Genomic DNA, 22,205 nt, shown 5'->3' on the forward strand with positions numbered 1-22,205 from the left:
CCAAGTTATTAAAACTTCATAAAATTTTGTTTATCATGTTATTACCAAGAGAGACTTCAACTGTATTATTTTAATTAGTTTGAAATTACTTATATATCTTGTTTAAACAAGACATTCTTTCTTAACTATTGTTTACCATACTCTAACTTTGTTTTAAAAAAATTTTATTTAAAGAAAAAAAATGATTTTGTTTATGATGTTTGTATTTATTTGTTAAGTACACCTAATTTGTTAATGTATTAGACTTACTTAATAACTATAAGCTTAGTTGATAGTTTTGAAAAATTTTGTAGAATTTACTACACAAGTTTATAAAGGTTTATATTTGCTCAGAATGTTTTTTTTTTGGTACAAAAATTTGCATCTTTTGTGAAGTATTAAAAAATGTAACAATAATCTAAGTGTTATTAAAAGAGCTTAGAATAGTAAAATATTGTAATTAATTAGGAAGTTTAATCTAAAGTATACTGGAAGTTAATATTAAATTAAGCATAAAATTTCAAAAAAAACAGTTTTATTTATTAAAGCTAGTAGTAAAAGTTTAGGATAGAATTTTTATACAGGTTAGAATCCAACTAGTTATTACATACGTTGTTCTTGATGAATTTAAATATTTGTTTTATGAGTAAACTTATAAGTATTTTACGGTGAATTTAGTGAATAGATACTACTATGAAGTGTCAATTTTAATTTTTTATTAAAAAATTGAAATACTCTTTTGGTATAACAACTAATTTTGTTTTTAATATGTTTTGTAGTCATCATTAGCTACACCTTTGTTTTTACCAGTTGTTTCCTAGAAACTTAAACTTCAAAGAAATAAGGTTTTTGTAAGTTATGTGTGACATATAAGCAGACATGTTAAAAAGCTCTGCTTTGTTTACTCAAGCGTGAAATTACTAACTTAAAACAAACCAAAAATAAAACACTTCATTGCTGAATTACCATAGTAACTTTTAGCATTTTAACATCTCTGCATATAAGTTTTGTATTTATATAAGCTTTATTTCTGACAACTTTTTTTCATGTTCTTAAGCAATTAAGCTTAAATAAGAATATTTTAATAATATCTTAGCATTATTTTTAGCTTGAACTATAACAATCTAGTTAAATTAGAATTAAAAAGTTAAATTTTTGAGTATTAACAAGTATTTATAACAATGCATTATAACTTAAGCTAATTAAAAGGTTCAGTTATAGTTGATCATACTATATTTGTGTTAATTAAAAGAAAAATATCATAGAATCAGTTGTAGCTAAGACTGCTTGAATAAACAGCCAAGTTATAAATTTTATGTTGATAAAGTATAGTATTTGTTTTGATCTTAAAGTACTTAAGTACTATTTCTAATTGCTACATTATTTAAAATCACACTTCTGTTTAGACGTTCAAATGTTTTTTATACTCTTCCTATTTTATCTGAATTAAAAAAGTAGAGTTGAACTGAAGTTATAAAAATAACATAAGCTTTAATTTTACTAATAATAATTTTATAATTGCAAGTAAAAGCCATTTTGAAATTTATGTAAGGACTTAAGTATAAATTTTTTTTGATAAATTAGTGAAATTACCAATGTACAAAGAACTTATGTTTTGTTTATTTTAAAATACAAACTTTATTAACAGTTTTTGAGTTGTTTTACATTTGCTAAATATATTTCAAAAAAATTATTTATACTAACTCATGCTGTTTCACTTTTCTGTTTGCTTAAAAAAGCAACAAGTTTAGTTAAATGAAATACTTATTATAAGGTATCAAACATTATCAAAAGTTTATAGGTATCCAACTAATAAATATAATGAGGAATTCTACCCAGGTTTATTCTAGAATGAAAATGTTACTCAGCAGAATGCATTTCAAAAATTAGTTGCAGATAATACTGCTAAGAGTAAATGTTGAAATAAGCTCAATGAGTAGACTTGTTTTCATTTTTAATTTAATTTAATAATTTATAAAACCTAATGATAAAACTAGTTTTCAGCTTCATAATAAACTCATTTTGACTTAGTTTCGTCTAATTCAAGTCAGCTGTTTTCACTCACTTTTTTTCTGCCTAGAATATAAGCATTCCTGTAGTTAGAACTAGCACTTTGATTTAAAATATAATTGCTGACTCAAGTTAATTTACGTAGACTTTAGCTAACTTTATGGTATTTGAGACTTGGTTGAAGTATTAGAAAATTATATATCTTAAATTAAAAGTAACTAAATAAACTTGAATAACTTAATTTGTCATTACTATAATTATTAGAATTTAGGCTATCAACTTCAAATTTTTAAAAGAGTGCAAACATTATCATGAGGTTTTAACGAATTTAATTAATATCTATAATCTTAAGTCTCTTATTGAATTTACCTAACTCATGAGGTTTAAATCAAAAATTAATAATATGTATTAAACTTACTATTTATTATCTAATAAAAATAATTTGTTGAAAAAGTGAAAAAGCAGCAAATATATCAGTAGAATAAAACTGCAAATATAAACACAAACGTTTTATAAACGGAAAATTTCTCAATAATTTTCTTAAAATTCTATTAGATTCTATTAGATTATTAATTTGACTGGCCTTATCTAAATGGTTAATTTGAATTTTCAAAATCAGCAAAGTTAGTTTGTAAACTAAGATAAAGATTTATGAAACACCTTCAGAAAAAAAGTTCACCACACAACCCCATTATGACTTTGTTTAAGTTATTATTTATTTATTTAAGTTAGTTGTGGACTAACCTTGTCCTTAATTTTCTCAAAATAATCATCCTACTTAGTGAATGCAAAACTTATTAATGACTAGTGTTTTTAACTTTTGAAGTGATTTTTGTACACAATTTATATTATCTCTATACGACAAACGCATTTAAAACCTGCATGTAATTTGTTAGCTTAATATTGCTTATTTAAGTAGTAAATCCACCCATAAACAAAACATAATAATCTTTTTAAAAATCTAATTATTTTTTGTAAATAGAAGAGGTAGTATTTACTTTTATCTAAATAAAATCAGCTATAAAAAACTAATGATGTGAAAAGGATGCTTAATTTTTTTAAACAATTACTTATACAATTATCAATAAAACACAAAAAAGACTATAAAATCTTATAGTTTTTAATAGTTATGTCATTTAAGAACTTTTTATAACTTTTGGCTTTGATATTTTTGTTTTTATTGTTTATGAGTTGACCTTTTGGATCTTGAAAAACTTAGCTCAAAGTGTAAACTTAACATTCAGTGTATTCATTTTGTTACAGTCTTTACAACCTTCAAAGCTTATTGTTCAAAACTATTTTTCACGCTCTAAATTTCAGAATTTCAACAACTATTTGTATGAAAAATTTCTATATGCTTAAAGTGCAGCTGACACAGATTCGGCATGCAGCTTCATTATAATAGAACTTGAAGGTCGAATGCAAAATTTAGAAATATTAACAAATTTATTTTTAAATTGGATAAGAAAAGTAAAAAGAATGAAAATAAAAAATTAATTACTTTTTCTTTTATTGTTTTTTTGAGATAGCTCCAGTGTTCTACCCCACAAGACACCCCTGATAGATAATATACTTATCATAAAGTTAAAAAATTTGGAGAAACAATTAAACATATAAAAATAATAATATCATATAATAACGTTGTAGGACGCGCTTATCGTTTAAATAAGTTTAGTTGTTAAGCTTTTAAATAATCATTTGTGTCAAAGTTTGTTAAAGATTTTTAGATAGTAAATAAAACTTAAAAAGCTGTTATTAGTTTTTAATTATCAAAATATACAACATTTGTTTATCTTACATATTTCAAACATATTTTATTAATTATTCTTACATACTTTGATATAAGTACTAATATCAAAAATTTAATGTTTTCTAAACAAAAATTTAATCTTTTTTTATGTAAATAGATATAAAAAGACAGTTATATAAAATGCAAAAAGCAAGCTTAATTTTTTATAAATTTATGTATTTTTTTACTACAAAGAGCAGACGCATGTTTCAATAAAATTTTACATTGATGTGTAATAGAAAGCCGATTAAAAAATATTTGTTAAAATCATCAGTGCAAAGTGCAAACTGCTAGTTATAAAATATTTCAGCCGGCTACCCGATAAACAAACAAGACAAGCAAATTATCAAAACATTCGGTACGCCTCCAAGCTTGTCACAATTTAAAATTACCTTCCGCAACCTACCACTGTTCCGTCGATACAATTCAAGCTCCTCTCTTAGTTCCGGCAAATTATCTTCACTTTCAATCGTGTCTAGTTCAAGCCAAGCGTCGGTTGTGTCTGCCTCCGAAAAAAATATCGGCGAGCCTAAGAAGTTAATGTTCACCGCAATTTTATGTCTCCTTGTCTCATTTGCCACTGTCCAAACACTAACAGGCTGCTTGTTCACTGACAGGCTGGAGACTTCCTTCAAAGCGTTTCGGCTGGTTGCGATTTTTTTCTCTTTTGAACCTTCGTCTGAACTGCTTGGAATATTTAAATTTGTTTCCGTCCCTGTGGCGCGCGTGACTTAAAGCTGCTACAAAGTTTAACTCCGTTAGAACATTTTCTCAGCGAATTGAGACTTCAAAACAGTTCTGACTGCAGCTTCTGCTTGAAAAATACTCGGTTAAGTTTTTTGGGAAAGTATATATAAAAGTCATTCTGATTCGCACATTTGCTGAATTAAAAAAAAATTCTTAAGTTTTTTTGATTTGTTTTTATTTATACCCCTACACCAAACCCACCTTAAAAAAACATGTTAATAGCTTATCTAAAATTAAATTATTATTAAAAAAATTACAAAGTTTTATGAAACAAAGTTTTTTTGCTAACTAATGAAATATACAAACTTAGGCAGGCCTTTTACATTACTAACTAGTTTTTAAGTCAGAGCTTGGTTGAAAATATTTCATAAAATACTTCTTTGAAGTTTGCAAGACTGTTGTAAAACATTGACTTGTCCAAAAATTGTTATAGCACTACTACTTACTGCGAACTAATTTCTACAGCAAACTCACTTCTGTTTACATCGTCAAAGTTTATCAGTTTATTGCTGAACTGCAAACTTCCCTTCCCGAAGTAACGCCAACTTAAAAAAAAAAAAAATTTCATGCAAGTTATATCCAGTTACGAAAAATTGGGTGTTTTTAAAACTTTTGTAAAGCAACGTTGTATGTATGAGGCGGGCAATTACAAAAACGTCTGTATTGATAGAAAATTTTTGGGTAGTTTTGAAACTAAACCAAATATTTTTTTTAATATAACTAGTACAATTGAACTATATTATCAGGTAGAAAAACTTAAAATGTATATGTTATAAATAGTATATTTTCAGCGATAAATACTGTTTATATTTTTATTTTGCAAATATCGTAAAATGTTGAAAAATATGGCAAATTTAGCTACTGTTGAATATGGCAAAAGGTCTGCATACTATTGTAAAATAAAAAATTTGATCATACTAATTTGATCATCAGACCACAAGCTTGACTATAAAAAAGTCCAGGCTTCGGTTCTGTAAACTTTTGCCAACTTTTTCATTGATCGTACGGCAAAATATGGCAAATATGAAATGATGTGGCAAGTGTGCAAATCGAAATATAACAATTTTGGCAAATATGGCAAATATTAGTAAACATCTACAACATCTTTACACATTTTCTACCTATTTACAATATCATCATATTTTATCAAATAATGTTAAAACTGGGGTTTCTCCGTTTATTTTTTATTTTTTCCTTTTAGAACGTATGTAATATAAACTAAAAAAAAGTTTTATATCCCCCATAGTATAGTTTAACTTTACTAACTACAAATTTGAAGTTTTTGTCCCTGATAAGATCGGTTGCGATACAATATGGCTCTTAAAAATATAGGAACTTTGAGCCTGTATAGATTATTAGCTATTTATTGAAGTGCGTTAGTTTGGCTTGATTAGCATTTTTTCGCAATTCAAAAAAAAGGTTAAAACTTTAGATCCATTTATTTTCCTTATCTTTTAAGCTATCTAAGATTCTAAAGAACTCTATTTTGCCTTTGATTAAAAAAAAATCTGTTAGGTTGTTGTTTGATTTTTTTGAAAAAAAAAAGTATTATTCGGATATATTAACTCCTACCGATATTTAAACCAGATTTTATTTTATATTCATATTTTGCTGTGTTTTCAAGAGTTTTTTTAATCAAAATATCAATGCTTTTAAAGTTTGTACAAATAGATCCAATTTTAAATTTCAAAGCCCTCATTTTTTTAATAGTCACTAAGGCATAACAATTTTTTTTAATACACCTAATTATGACTATTTTAGTGATTCACGCTTTTTATTTAGGTTAACTGTTTTTATGTAATACATGACCTATGCACGTTTTACAAAAATTATCATTATTTAATATGAAATCCCTCATATTTTTTCTAGCTAAGACTGCTCGGATAAACAGCTAAGATATAAATTTCATACTGATTAAGTTGATTTTATACGAATTAATTTAAGTATTATTTTTATGATTATTTAGTTAACATCTTCTGTTTCTAATTAATACATTAAAATCATGCTACTGTTTAGACGTTAGATTTTAATGTACATTAAAGAAATAAAGTAGATGTAAATATGTAAAAATGATATCTTTACGATGTCTTATAATTTTACTGGTAATTATTTTTTTGTTGGACGGTTTTAAGCTTTTGACCATAATATCTAAATTCCATCAAGAATATATTGATCACCTTTTTTCAACTTCAACATTTTTTGTTTATAATTCTTCTATAAAAAGCTATTGAGCATCTTACAACATTTGAATCAATTTACAACTTTCATTTTAATTTATTCAATATCTTCAGCTTCCTCATATTTTTGCAGGGGTAAACCCTGTAATTTAAAATTTGATTTACTCTGAAAGTTCTCCATTTGGCTAAATTTCAGTATAAGTACCTTTTTATGCTTTGAAGTTGTACTTGCATAAATCAAGAATCTACTAATACTAACGTCTTGCCCTGGATAATACGTCAAAAAGTATCCGTGGTGTGCGACTCGATAACCAAAATGGTCTTTATTAACTGGGTCTTGGACCAAATATTCTGAGCGTCTTTTTTGTCATTCAACAAACTATATAATTACTGTTTTTTTTCTCTACTGACTCTAACCTGATGTGTATTTTTTTTTCTGCTTCATTTTTTTATAATTTTCTATCCTTTTAAGATGCAATTTCCTCCAACTCAACAATTGGCTTTTTCTTTTATTTTAGAACTCCATATTCAGTTCTTATATTTCTTTCAAATTGTTTCTATACTGTATTCACAGGTAGAAAATTAAGAACTTGGTTTTCCAATCTCATTCTTTATAATTTTAGAATAAAGAATCTATCTTCTTACTTATAAATACTTTTAACATTTTTTAAGGGATTTAATATAAGTTACTATTATAAAATATTTTATAACAGATTATTCACTAATGGTAACTGTAGAAAAATGCTATGTGTAACCCAGTTTAATAACTAATTTTTCACAAATGTAAATGTAGTTTTAGAAGCAGGTTTTAATGTTTGGATTTCAAATTTAGTTTAGTAAAATATTTAGACCTTTTAGAAACTATTTTCTTAGACTTTTTAAATTTAGTGTCAATAATTAAACCATTTTGTAAACTTTTTAAATGTATCCTATAGTAAATTAAAAATTTAAAAAAAATATCTAATTAAATTAAATTATATTATTACGGTCAAAACTTGAAACATATAACTTTTTAATATTAAGTATATTGACAGGAAAAAAAATATTTTAATGCAGACATTACAAGTATTATTTTTATAACAATAAATAATTTTAGTATTATTATTCGGAAATTATGGTAAAAATGGCAATTATGGCAAAATATGGTAGTTTTAGAAATATTGCAATTTTTAGTAAACATCTTTAACATCTTTAACATCTCATTTACCTTCTAACTATTTTATAACATCATCATATATTGTTATTATATGATGTTAACATTCTGGTTTTTTCGTTTACTATATTTTGTTTAGCCTTTTAAAAACTTATCTAATCCTAACTAAACTAAGTTTTCCCTTGATGATATAGTTTAAATTTACTAATTTTACATTTTTTTTTTGTCTCTGATAAGATCGGTTCAGCTACAATATGGATTTTTTAAATTACAGGAACTTTAACCCTATATAAATTATAAGTAGTTTATGGTTGTTTGTGTTAATTGCTAGTGTTTTAAAGAAAGATTTACGAAAATTAAAAAGGTGTCAGATTTTATAAAATTTTTGTTTTCTAAATAGTTGTTAGTGCTGTTTTTTATCTTTGACGTAACAAACTGTTTTGTACTGAAATTAGCTTAGAATTTAGATTAAAAAATGATGTTCATTGACCATGTTATTTTAACTTCATAAAATTTTGTTTATCATGTTATTACCAAAAGAGACTTCAAGTTTATTATTTTAATTAGTTTGAAATTACTTATTTATCTAGTTTAAACAAAATATCCATTCTTAACTAATGTTTACCATACTCTAATTTAGTTTTAAAAAAACATTATTTAAAGAAAAAAAAACTGTAACCTTTAAAACCTGTTTGTCCATTATTTTGCTTTCATGACCTGAAAGATATTAAAAAAAGAAAGATAGTAAATAAAACAAATTTAAGATACTAAAGGAGATTATAAATTTCATAATAAAAGTTTGTTCTTATCTCGAAATCAAAATGTATATAAAAAATGTACGCCTAAATAAAAAAATGTGTATTTTGTTTTCAAAAGCATATGTACCTTCTACTTTTACCAGCTTTATTTTAAAAATTAAATTAAAAAGTGTTTGCAATTTATGTGTGGGATATAAGTTACATAATTTTGTTTATGATATTTGTATTTATTTGTTAAGTACACCAAATCTCTTAATGTATTAGACTTACTTAATAACTATAAGCATAGTTGATAGTTTTGAAAAATTTTGTAGAATTTACTACACAAGTTAATAAAGGTTTATATTTGCTCAGAATGTTTTTTTTTGGTACAAAAATTTGCATCTTTAGTGGAGTATGAAAAAATGTAACAATAATCTAAGTGTTATTAAAAGAGTTTAGAATACTATAATATTGTAACTAATTAGGAAGTTTAATCTAAAGTATAATGGAAGTTTATCTTTAATTAAGCATAAAATTCAAAAAAAAACAGTTTTATTTATTAAAGCTAGTAGTAAAAGTATTGAATAAAAATGTTATACAGGTTAAAATCCAACTAGTTTCTACATAAATTGTTCTTGATTAATTCAAATATTTATTTTATGAGTAAATATATAAGTATTTTGCGGTGAATTTAGTGAATATATCCTACTATGAAGTGCCAATTTTAATCTTTTATTAAGAAATTAAGAAATAAGGCTTTTTTAAGTCATATGTGACAAACAAGTTTATGGTCTGTATTTGTAAAAGTTTTATTTTCTGGCAACTTTTCCTTCATGTTCTTAAGCAATAAACATTAAGTAACAACATTTTAATAATATTTTAGCATTATTTTTAGCCTGAACTGTAAAAATCTGGTTGAATTAGATTTAACTGTTCATTATAACTTGAGCTAACTAAAAGGTTCAGTTATAGTTGATCATACTATATTTGTGTTAATTAAAAGAAAGATATCATTGAATCAGTTGTAGCTAAGACTGCTTAGATAAACAGTATTATAAAATTATTGTTTATATATAAGTGTATATATAAATTTTATATTGGTAAAATATAGTATTTGCTTAGATCTTAATGTACTTTAGTACTATTTCTAATTGCTACGTAATTTAAAGTCACACTTCTGTTTAGACGTTCAAATGGTTTTTTTATTCTTCCTATTTTATCTGAATTAAAGAAGTAAAGTTAAACTAAAGTTGTAAAAATGTCATCAGTTACTATAAGTTTTAATTTTACTAGTATTAATCTTATAATATCAAACAAAAAATATTTTGAAATTTATTTAGGGACTTAAATTTTAAGTATTTTTCATAAATTACTGAAATTATCAATGAACAAAGAGCTTATGATTTGTTTATTTTCAAATACAAACTTTATTAACAGTATTTTAGTTGTTTTGCTCCATAAACTTCAAAAATTTAATAGTGCCAACTCATGCTGTTTTGCTTTTCTGTTTGCTTAAAAAATGACAAGTTTAGTCAATTTAAATACTCATTATCAGGTATTAAACATTATCAAAAGTTTATAGTTATCCAATGCCAGAAATAATAAGGATTTCTACTCAGGTTTAATCTAGAAATGAAAATGTTACTCTTCAGTATGCTTTCAAAAGTATGCATTCAAAGTATGAGCTTCATAGGTAAACTTGTTTCCTGTTTCAATTTAATTTAATTATATCTAAAACCTAATAATAAAACTAGTTTTCATCTTCATAATAAACTCAGTCTGACTTAAATTATTATTGCTGACTCAAGTTAATTTACGAAAATACTAGCTAACTTTCTGGTAGACTTAGTTGAAGTATAAAAAACTATATGTTTAAAATTAAAAGTAACTAAATAAACTTGAATAACTCATTAACTCAACAAAACTTTTAGAATTTGGGTTATCAACATTAATTTTTCAAAATAGTTTGATGAGTTGTTAAAGAAGTTAATTAATATTTATAGTTTTGATTTTAACAGTTTTTGTTATTTATGAGTATTTTTTATTATAAATTATAAAAATTGTAGTTTTACTTTTGACAATAACGTATTTAAAAAGCTATATCTTTTAGTGTACAGTTAATATTTTGTAAATATACGGGATCTTTTTAAAAAAACTAACAGTTTTAAGTAAAATTAATGAGTTTTAGTTGTTCATGTATACTGAAGTAATCTATTTTTGAATTTTTTTTTTATTAACGTAATTTTTTTGTTTTTATAATTGAACAAATTTTTACTCTTTCTCCTTTTATTTAGTGATAAATAAAAACAAATAGGTTTTCATTAACTTAAAAAAGTAATACATTTTCCTTTACTTGATAAAGGAATGATATAATAAACATAACTATAATAAATTAAATTTAAGAGCATTGTTTTAACAGTAGTCTAAAGTGTTTATTAAATTGATAGATTCATAATGTTAAATTTATCATTAGTAAGATGACGTTAGTTTGGTAGCCTTTTAAAATGCTAATTTTACATTTTAAAACTTTTAAGCAAGTTTTCCTCCTTTAAGATTATACTTAAATTTATAGTTTCAAAAACACATGTAAAATAAACGTACTAATTCTTTATTTGTTAACTTCTTTAATCAAAGTCAGTACTGTTGTTTATTATAAAACTTAAGTTAACAACTTATTTTTAAGGCCTTCTTTGTGGATTATCGATTTAAAATTGTTTGTGTTAAGAGTGAAACTAGACAATATTTAAATAGTCTTGTTATTGACAGATAAAATAATAATAGTTGTGTTTATATAAGTATTATTTTAAGTAAAAGTAAATTTAAAGACTCACTACAATTACTGAATAACTTAGATTGAAAAAAAAAATTCTTTAAGTAGATAAGTACAGTTTTAAGCTATTTTAGTAAAAAAGTTTATTTTTAATTTTTTTGTTATTATCTAACTTTTAAAAATAATATAAAAAAAAATTATCTTTTAAATAGTAGTCTAATGGTTCGTCGCAGAAATAATCGAATACGAGTAACAAATAATTTTAGTTCTGCAACTGTAAAATCTTATTAACTTACAACAAATATTCAGTTACAATATCATAATTAAAAAATGGATAACCATCGTAGAAGAATCATCTATCCTTACAACCTAAGTACAAGCACTAGAAGTACAAACAACAGAACTGAAAGCTACAGGTTTTCACAAAACCAAAGTAGACAAGGAAGAAATTTACAGAGAAATCCACATTTGTTACGTCGACAAAACGCTTTTCAAAACAGGCTCACTGGAATTGCAAAACCTGAAAATTTTAGCTCAACATTCACCATAACAGAAGATTTCTTCAATTTTGAAAATAATAATAGCAATAATGTTAACGATCAGTTCAGACCATTAAGCGTTCATACCAGGGCGGTGCGTTCTACCGACAACGATAAAGAGATGGAGGAAGCTATTGAAAGGAGAATTAAAAAATTCGACAGCTTTGTATCGAAAGAAGCAAGCGAGGAAAATCATTGCAGTATTTGTATGGATGAGGAAGCGAAAGAAGTCACAATGATTCGGTTGACTTGCAGCCACGAAATTTGCAAAACTTGCGTTAAAAGCTGGTTCCAAAACAAGCTCGATTGTCCAATTTGTAGGAAAAATACAGTTTACAAGAAGATTAAAATCATTATCTAATTAATTACAAATACTCTATTAGACTTAGTATTTCTACTGGTTACAATTAAATGTTAACTGATTATTTTTTTTTTTTTTAATTTTTTTTTTTAAAGTATATAACATAACATGAACACTATTTTCTTTGTTCGTTGCTAAAAAAATTTTTTAATTCAAAACCTAATTGAATATACAAAAAGTAAAGATTAAGGTAATTTTTTTTTGAATCAAAGTGCCATACTATACAAAGGAGTATTATTAAGTTCTATAAATAGAGTAACAAGGTAAAATTATGAACAAAAAACGATAAAAAAATTCAATAAATGTTAAACAAGAAGAAAGCTTAGGATAAAGTTATTAAGAAATAAAGAAATAAAAAATGTTTATTTTTTAAATTTTTAGCTAATATCTTACATTGATAATCAAACAATTATTAATACTTAAGCGCTTTTACATCGTTTATAAAATTAATCAAACAAACCTATTTTAAATTCGCTAAATCCAGTCAGATTAGTCAGTGCCGAATAAGCGAGAATGTGTTGTTCTTCACAGTAAAACATCGAAATATTTATGATAGCCATCAAATTTAAAACTGAACACATTTTTTTCTGACTTTAACTTTAATTTTAACTTTAATTTTACACGAAACTTAAACAATAAATTAACTTGCGTTTTGATCTTAATAGTAAAAGTGACGGTTAGAATTATTTTTCAAAACTTAAATAAAGTGTTGTGTAGAAAAACGTTTTAAGTTATTAAACATAAAAGTTTAAGAACAACTTTTCTATTATGTACTTTAAAGGTCTATCGTATTGTCATAATCACTATGTTAAAATACAAAACACCTTGAACACTAAAGTGTATTCAACGTTTTGTGATAAGTTATTTTACCAAAGAGTATTATAAAACTTTTTTTTCTTTAAATTATGAAATATTATTTGTTAAAAATATTAAACTTCTTCTTATAGTTGCTAATGTGTATGATAAATGTCCTTAATATAAAACACTTTTATTTGCTATAATTTTATATTAACTTTCTGTAAACTTTTTTATAAAGTTTAGTTTTTTAATTATTTATACTTAATTACATTTTTTAATTTAGTTAATAACAACATAACATTCTTTAAACTAATTTGATAACAGTATATATAATCAATCAAAGATCGTATCAAAAATAGTCTATATATAAAACTGAAACTTATTCGTAGATGACTTTGTACTTTAAGTGTTTGTAAATTCAAAGAGTAGAAGTTAGGATCACCGAATTAACTTTGTTTCCAGCATTATATCAACATTTCACGTTAATTTTATATTGCTACTACTATAATTAGTACTTATTTACTCTTTGTTTTATACTCCATAACTGTTTAAAACATTTGAACTATTTTTTTACCTCTTAATATTTAAAATAGCAAATTAGTTGATTAAAATTAAAAAAATTATAACTATAAATCTTCAACTTTAGATAAAAAAAGATAAATACTAACTGAAAAAAGTTTATAAATAAAACCGAACTAAGTAAAAGTTTTTCAACTTTTAAAGTTTTTTACTTTCTTAATTATATAGTTATTTGCCTTACCTAAAAAAGATTTCTCAATTTACAGGGATGTAAAGAGCTTATTTTAATGTAGTTAAGCAAAATTAATATTTTATTTGCGACCGGTTTCGGTGGAAAAATTTGCGACCTTTTCAAGCAAAAATATAATATTAAACTGCACATAACAATGTTAATTATTTACAATATTATTAAAAAAATTATTCATGCGTGTAAAAACACAAACAAAAACTAAAATGTTGCGTAATCGAAAATTCAAGCATGTCAGAGGTAAAATTCAATTAGGTAAAACTGGTTATAGTTTTTAAAATGAATTGAATTAATGTCAATACAATAAGTCAAAGAAAAAACTGAATTAAGAACTTGTTAAAAATAAGTTTAAAAATATTTATACCTTGAAATTTATCTAAATTGAATTAAGAATTGTCTTAAATTGTGATTTTAAGCAAAGAGTCAACAAAACATTAATAAAACTTAAAGTCGCTGAATATTTCAAAATCTAATTTGTGTTAAGTTAAGGTAATAGTCAAAATTTAACCGGATTTAAGAACAATCTAAGGAAAATTCAAAAAAATTATCTAAATTGAGTTATGAACTGATTAAATTTTTTTAAATTTAAACCAAATACCAACAAAAACTCAAGGAAAAAGTCAAAAAAAAAACAAACCTGTTTTGTACTATTATTTCAATTTGGTTTAAGTTTTGTCTACTTTTCAGTTTATTAAAAAAAATTTGTTTCTGTGTCTGCATAAGTTCATTAATTCCTTTCTTTTGTTGATGCAATTTGTATCAGATTCAACTATTTATAAAGCTTCTTTTAATCACAATCTGCATGTCATTATTCCTGGTTTAGATTTTTTCCCTTTGTAGTATTTTCCAACTTACTTTGTAGTTCTTGTTTTCATTTTTTTAATTTACGGGTTAACTTTTAAAGTTCAGTTGCTTGTTTATACTGGAGGTAGTTTTTGTCATTTGGATTGCATTTTATTGTTGTATTGTGTGTTGATATACGTTTTTTTAGCTGATTAGCACTTAGTCCAATATATATTTTTGATAAATTGTCTGTTTCTATTGTTGCCTGGTGAATTACATTTTCTGACCTACGTTCTCCTCCTTCCAGGGGGCAAATTTCGTTCTTTCTGCAGTTGCTTAATTCATCTTTGTTTACTTAGTTGTTGTTTATTACTTTTTTGTTGTGGTTTCTTATTATAGTTTCAGAGTTTGCCATGCAGCTGTTGCTTAATTTAATGTTGTTTTTGTTTAAATATTTTTTTAACTTTTCAGTTTGTTTATTATTTTTAGAAACTTTTTAACTATGTTTGTTTATACATAAGATGGATTGAACCATATAATTTTTCTTTTTCTGTTTCTATTTTTATTTTTGCATTATTATGTATAGTTAATTTCATAACTGTATCCGTTTACCTTTACAGCGTCATTATAGCCTTTAGTATGTTGTCGAACAGGTTTTTGTTACTTGAATTATTAGAAAAACTAGTTTCTAAAATTTTTAAGATTTGTTTGAGTATGGTTGGTGGGTGGTTTTCTTTTTTATATGGGTAGAATGTATGGTTCAGTTGGTTGATGTTTAGATCTAAGTGGTTAATCCTCCAAGAGTTGTTTTCTATGATTATATTTATGCCTATTGTTTTAGTGAATTTGTAGAATTTTTTCTTAATTTTTTCTATGTGTACATTGCTTATTTTTTTTTTTCTACAGCTATAAGTCCATCGTCTCTATTCAGTCCAATTATTTAGTTTGGTAAGATATCTTTTAATCCCTGCAAAATTTATAACCCAATCAACTCATATACCTCTGCCCCGTGCTTTCCACCCATTGTTATGTCAAAAAGGTAAACTTATTTTATTAAAGATAAAATGATAGTACCACTGTTTGTTGAAAATATAAAAACGAAACAAAAAAATACTGTTTACTAGCTTTAAAAATAGAAAATATTTTAAAAATAAGAAGCCTTTAACGCCGTAAAGTTTTTACTAAGGTTTAAATCTCAAAGTTTACAATCCTAAACTTGGTTTTAACTGTTATAATAGTAATAGCAGACAAAGTGGTAAATATAATGGTGCTAAAAAGTATGTTTTTTAAGTAAAAACAATTTATAACATTTTAAAATGTATAAATTAATGAAATGCAGAATTGATTAGATTTAATTATATAACTATCAAGCAAACATCTTACAACTATGTTTTCTACAAACTTTAAACATCAACGTTTAATTAGTAGAAACTTATTAAGACTGTTTATAAAATCGTAGTAGTTAGAATTTATTTTCTTGAAAATATTTTTTTAATTACTGTTTTATATTAATCTTTTAGTGACAAGATAACGGAGAACTATTTTTATTTTCAGTCCACTTAGTTTACTCTTTTATTTGAACTTTCAAGTTATGAGGTGAAAAGGCGTTTATTAGAATCAAAATAATATTCAAACTTAATAAAATTAATAACTAAGTCTTTATTCAAAATTATTTACAATCTTTAATCGAACTGTTTTTTTAGTGTATCAACATTTTTTAAACAACGAATATGAAAATATAACACCAGATAGACTTCTAAAGAACATAAAAGTCTAAAATGTTAAGCAACTTAGTATAATTCAACTTATTTATATAAAAAAGAGGAAGATACCATTAAATTTCATAATCTAAAACAGGGGTCGGCAGGCAGTTGGTGCTCGCGGGCCAAATTTCAAGTTTTTAAAATCTTCGCAGGCCGTAGTTTTGGTTTTAGTGAACTTCAAAAGATCTTTTAGTTTTAGTCACACTAAAGAAAATTTTACTTTTTTTCAGTTTGTTGCTTTAAGTGACTTTTAGCTATACATAAAACGCCTACTTAAATTATACTTACTTATCGGATTGTAATTTACATTGGCTAATATACTTAAGTCTTAACAAACTACGTACTGTCTTAAACACTAAGTGAGATTAACTTTAAACTTTTATTATTTTATTTACAATCCAGTTCTCTATGAAAACCATTTTTGGATTGCTTTTTTACACTATTATATAATAAGCCGCTTTTTTATATTATTAAAGATATTAACTTTTGAAAAGAACTTTTGCGTTTTAAACAGTTTTCACACTTTGAAAATCAAGTAATTAGTCAAATAAATAAACTTTATTCCTATCTATATGGTAAACACACTTTAACATAGTTAATACTCAAATACTTTAAGAAAAAAAATTGATAATATTAAATTAGTCTTTTATATGGTCGCCACTTAAAAACCAAAAATGACTGAATTATATCAAACCAGTCTAAGTTTATTAAAAGTTAAAAATATAAGTACTTGCTGTTAATCAAAATTTAATACCTTACTAAGATATAATCTTAATAAAAAATATATAGTATGTAAGTAAGCTAGAAAAGGATTATAATTAATAAACTACACTACAGTCATAAAACTAATACGAGAATTCGAAGATTTATTCAATGTATTTAAAATAAAATTTTTACACACACCTGAGTTTGAAAAATGCCTTAAACAGGTTCAACATAGTCTGAGTTTTTCAAGTTGTTAAACTAGCCTGTTTGTTTTAAAACCCTATTTAGAATAAAGATCACAAAATAAAGAGATATAAAAGTTTATTAACTATTAATTAAATATGTTTGAAAATATGTATTACAAGTCAGCTTGAATGGACAATTAAGTTTCTTAAAATTTTTCAACTAAACTATATCAATTCATTATGCAATTAATGAAGAAGAAAAACTATAATTTTAATGAGTATTAAAGCGATTCTTTTTCTGCAATAAAGTATTATTTTTAAAAAGAATAAGGTGAAATATAAAACGAGCAATATGAATTTTAAAACGTTAGTTAGGAGTTATTGCGAGAAACTTAATAAAAATGCCTAAGTCAGTTTTAACAAAGCACATAATTATTTTCTTGTAACTACAGAATGATCAGGAAAAAATTGTTAAGGAAAGTTATAAAAAAGCAAAAATAATTACTAAAAAGGAGAAACCGTTTAGAATTTTAAGCTTGTTTATTAAATGTGTTGGCGATAGTTTGAAATTTTTGTTCATTTCTTCGATGACAACAAGAATTCGTGTTTAGAAGATGTCTGAAGATTTTAAAGCCGCAAAAATCAAATTAAGACGTTTACCAATCTGTGAAGATCAGAGCACTGATACAACAAAAACTGCTCATCTGATAATTTTTGTAAGAGGTGTTTTTACTAACTTTGAAATTTTAGAAAATTTCTAGGTGTAATTCCAATTGCAAAGCACATTAATAGATAAAGACATTTTAACAGCAAAAGTGCAATGCACCAGTATAATTGGTGTTGATTTTAAATTTTTGTAAACAATGTTGCTACTGTAACTATTGCTAAATACATTAAAGTAATATGATTTTGTTCAAACCCAGATTTTTGACTTATGTTTTTTATCAATAACTCCACTAAACCAGGAAGCATTATGTGCAAAGACAACAAGCTTAAAAAACTATGAAATTAACAATTAAAGTAGTGAACACAATTTTGTCATGGAAATTTTACCATCGAAAGTTTTGATAAGTAGTAGAAACACGGAAAGTCAATACGTTTACTTTTGGCTTGCTCTTTGGTTAACTTTTTGTTTGATGTTATGTCAATGAGTTAAGAAATGAATTTGGATATTTTCTTAAAAGAAAAAGTATAAATATTACTGCACTTAAAATATAAAACTTTATATTATTTTTAGCATTTCTGGTATGTCTTACATCCCAACTTAAAAATCTAACTTGGTATTACAAGAAAAAAAAAGTTATTGTATGAGATATGGTACAATATTATGACTATTGAAGCAAAGCTAAAACTATAGGAATTTCAAATAAAAGAAAAAAAAAACTATACAAAATTCAACAACCTTTGAAAACATCAAATTAAAAACAGATTTTGAATTTTTAGATGCAATTAAAAACTTATCATACGAATTATCCACACGACTTTCTAACGTTCAATTATTAAAAAATAATTTCAGATACTATAAAACTTCCACATAAAAAGTAATAAAATAAAGTGTAGCGCACAATTACAACCAAAGTTTAATACTTGCGATAGCTTTATTGAAATTGTTTTTTTTTTTGTTAATTATGGAGTCCTATAAGTTATTAAAGAACGCGAGAATGGCAAAAGAAACAAAAATTTGCCAAAAAATATTGTTTAAAAACTAATAATATATACCTGACAAAAACTATTTCAATTAATGTCATATCTATTGTTTTAAGTGTGTCTGTACAATTTAGATATTACTTATAAAAAACAATAACAGTAAAAAAGTTTTTTAAAACTAAACTTAGTCTAACTAAGTATTAAATAAAAAAGTTGTTCAAAAAATGAGCATATGAGTAATTTTGTGTGCATAGGTATTAATTTAAAGTTCACGGAAATCTTTTAAAAAATAAAAATGTGTCGAAACCAAAGTATAATAAATCTATGACTTTACTATTATGTAACTTTTACTGTGTTTGTGTAAATATAACATATAGTTATAAAACAGCTATAAGAGAAAAATAGGAACAAGTTACATGTTAAACTACATACTTAATTTGTAAAGGAATGGCATTTCAGTTAATTACTTTGCATTACTCTTGTATAAAATGGAAAACATTTGCGTATAGTTTATTTATTAAATAAATATTATATATATAAGTTACTAAATTGAAACACTCCTTACACTCTGTTTTAGATAACAACTCGCTGTTGTAAAAATATATTTATTATGAAACTGTGAAAAAATACTAGTCAAGTGCTAATCTGTCTTAATTTTTTTTAAGCGAAAGCTGTAAAGTATTTTTTTTTAATGTTATACAAGAACTAAGAATGAAATTAGTCAAATTGAATCCAACTACCGAAAAAAAAATGACTAAAAGTATATTTTTGCTCAGCGGGCCACATTTACATGCTCGCGGGTCACATAATTTTCTTTCGCGGGCCGCATTCTATTCAAAAAATAAACGTGCAAAAAAATATAAAAATTCAACCAAAGATAAACTAAATGTCAATAAAATATTTTTATAAATGTCAATAAAAATATTAATATATTTTGTTACGCACAGAAAATTAAGTAAGTTGAAAAAAAACTTTTTATTTACATTTGTTTTGTCTATTTCTATTGGAAAAGCTATTTGTACTATTAAATAACAGTTCTAAAACTGTAATTTCTATACTAAGTCTCTAAAAATTTAAAAAAAGGGTACTCTTTATAAATAGTAAAAATTTATTCTAGTATGCACATAAATCATTTTTTAGTAAAATAGTGTGCACAACTATTAGAAAAGTTGAAGATCACTGGTTTTGAATTAGCTCAGTTGGAGTTTCACTCAGGTAAACTACATTTTGTTGTTTTTGTGCTTCTCTAACCTATATGCCGAAATAATAAAAAAAGACTTAAAGTTTTGAAATAAAAAAAAAAATTTAAACAAAGCAAAACTAGTCAACTCCAAGATTGAGTTTTGCCTACTAATGAATTTACTTTTTGTACAAACATTTCATAATAATTTCATAATTCATGTTAGCAGTTTATTTTATTTTTGAAACTAAATTAAATTTTGACCAGAAAAAAAAAATTGAAGTCAATTATAAAAATATGTCATGTATAAAAGTGTTATATTTTCTATATAGTTATATTTTGTATATTTTACAGAAAAATCCTTACCAATTTATTTAAAATTTCTAACCATTTACTATACATTACAATTATATTGTTGATGTCAATAAGACACAAAGTTGACCAAACTAAATATACCTCATCAGCAATTCTCATCAGCTATGAAGAAAGCTAACAAAAGATAGGATTTTTAAAAATTACATGATAACGAAATAATCATAAAATAATCAGAAGAGCAATAAAAGGAAGTAGTGACAGCTAAAATTATACTTTGTTTTTTGGTAAAATAGTCTTGGTTATATATTATATATTGTACTCAAGTAGTCACTAAGCAATTATAAAATGTTATTAAAGATAGTAGAAACAGAACTAACTTTAATAACTTTTTTTTAATATAAGCTTAAACTTTGTTATTTTAAATTTTTCTAAAGAACTATATTTATTTATGCAATTACTAAAACTAAAAAATACTGTGTAACCTACTTTATTTTTCTTTAGTTTTCAAGTTTTAACATTACCATTCAAAATTGTCAGTTAAGCATATTATTTTTTTTATGTTGTAAAATATAATGTTTACTATTAAGTTAGTGGGTTGAAGTTTAATTAGGTTAAATTAAGATAAGCTGGAAATATATATATTTCAAAAAATGACTTGATATAAATGTTTGGATATTAAAAACCCATTGAAGCCTAATTTTTATAAAAAAATTATAAGTATTGTATCTTTAAGCAAACCAACTCACTATAGTAATAGTATACATATCTATTAAACAATAAGCAGTTGTTAGTTTACAATTAAATTGCTTAAAAAAATTACTATATTCTTAAGTTAGAAAAAGGCTTATCAGAAACAAATCAAATGTTTAAAGTTAAACTAAGTAAAATTCTTTAAAGTAAATTAAAATCTAATATAACACCTTTGCAAATATATAAAGAATAGTTTTCAAAGTTTAAACATACCTTAAAATGGTGAGTTTAGTACAACAGTAAACATAGTTTTAAAAATATTTATTTAATGGAAGCTTTGTGCATTCGCTAAATTAAACAGTGGATTTTAAAGTTAAGTAAAAATATTATTATTGTTATTATGTTGTTTATTAAGCAATGTTTGACTCAGGCATCAAAACCTGAGCCACTTGAACAGAACACACAAAAAGAGAAAAGGAAAATAAACTTATATGCAAAACTTAAAAATAAACTATAAAAATAAAATATGTTACTTTTTTTTTATATTCAGTAAATTTTGTTGAATTCATGCTTGTTATTAAATATAAGAAATATTAGATTTTTAAGTAAAAATTATGGTTAAGGATTTCTAATTTTGAAATATTTCTTTGCTCCAGGCACGTAGCTTGGTAAGTTTCTGTAAATCTACAAAAAAGTTAACATTTATGCGAAAAAAAATTCCCTTTTGTTTTAATTCTTCCACCCTGCTTTCTTAGCTTTTAGTATTTATTCGTGCTTTGTATTGCACTCCTGAGAGATAATTTTGACATATATGTATTTTTCAACCCTTTTAAATTTTGGAAAATTGAATGAATTGACTACATCTAAATTTTATATAATCTGGTCATATCAGGCTTCCTATATTCAAAAGCATAGCATTGTATAAAGTTTTTTGGAATCTGAAGTTTCTTTTTAAAGTGTGAGAGAATTAAAAAAAGTTAAAAGTGAGAAAAATTAAAATGTTTGAGTTGACTTAATCAGAAATTAACATTTTTTTGTGTCACAGAAGAGCAAACATTACAAAAGAAATATATGCAACATGTTGAGTTTTTAAGTATATAAGATTCAA

This window comes from Thalia democratica, chromosome 6 (assembly GCF_965202585.1).
Source record: "Thalia democratica chromosome 6, ktThaDemo2.hap1.1, whole genome shotgun sequence".
In the NCBI taxonomy this organism is placed as follows: domain Eukaryota; kingdom Metazoa; phylum Chordata; class Thaliacea; order Salpida; family Salpidae; genus Thalia; species Thalia democratica.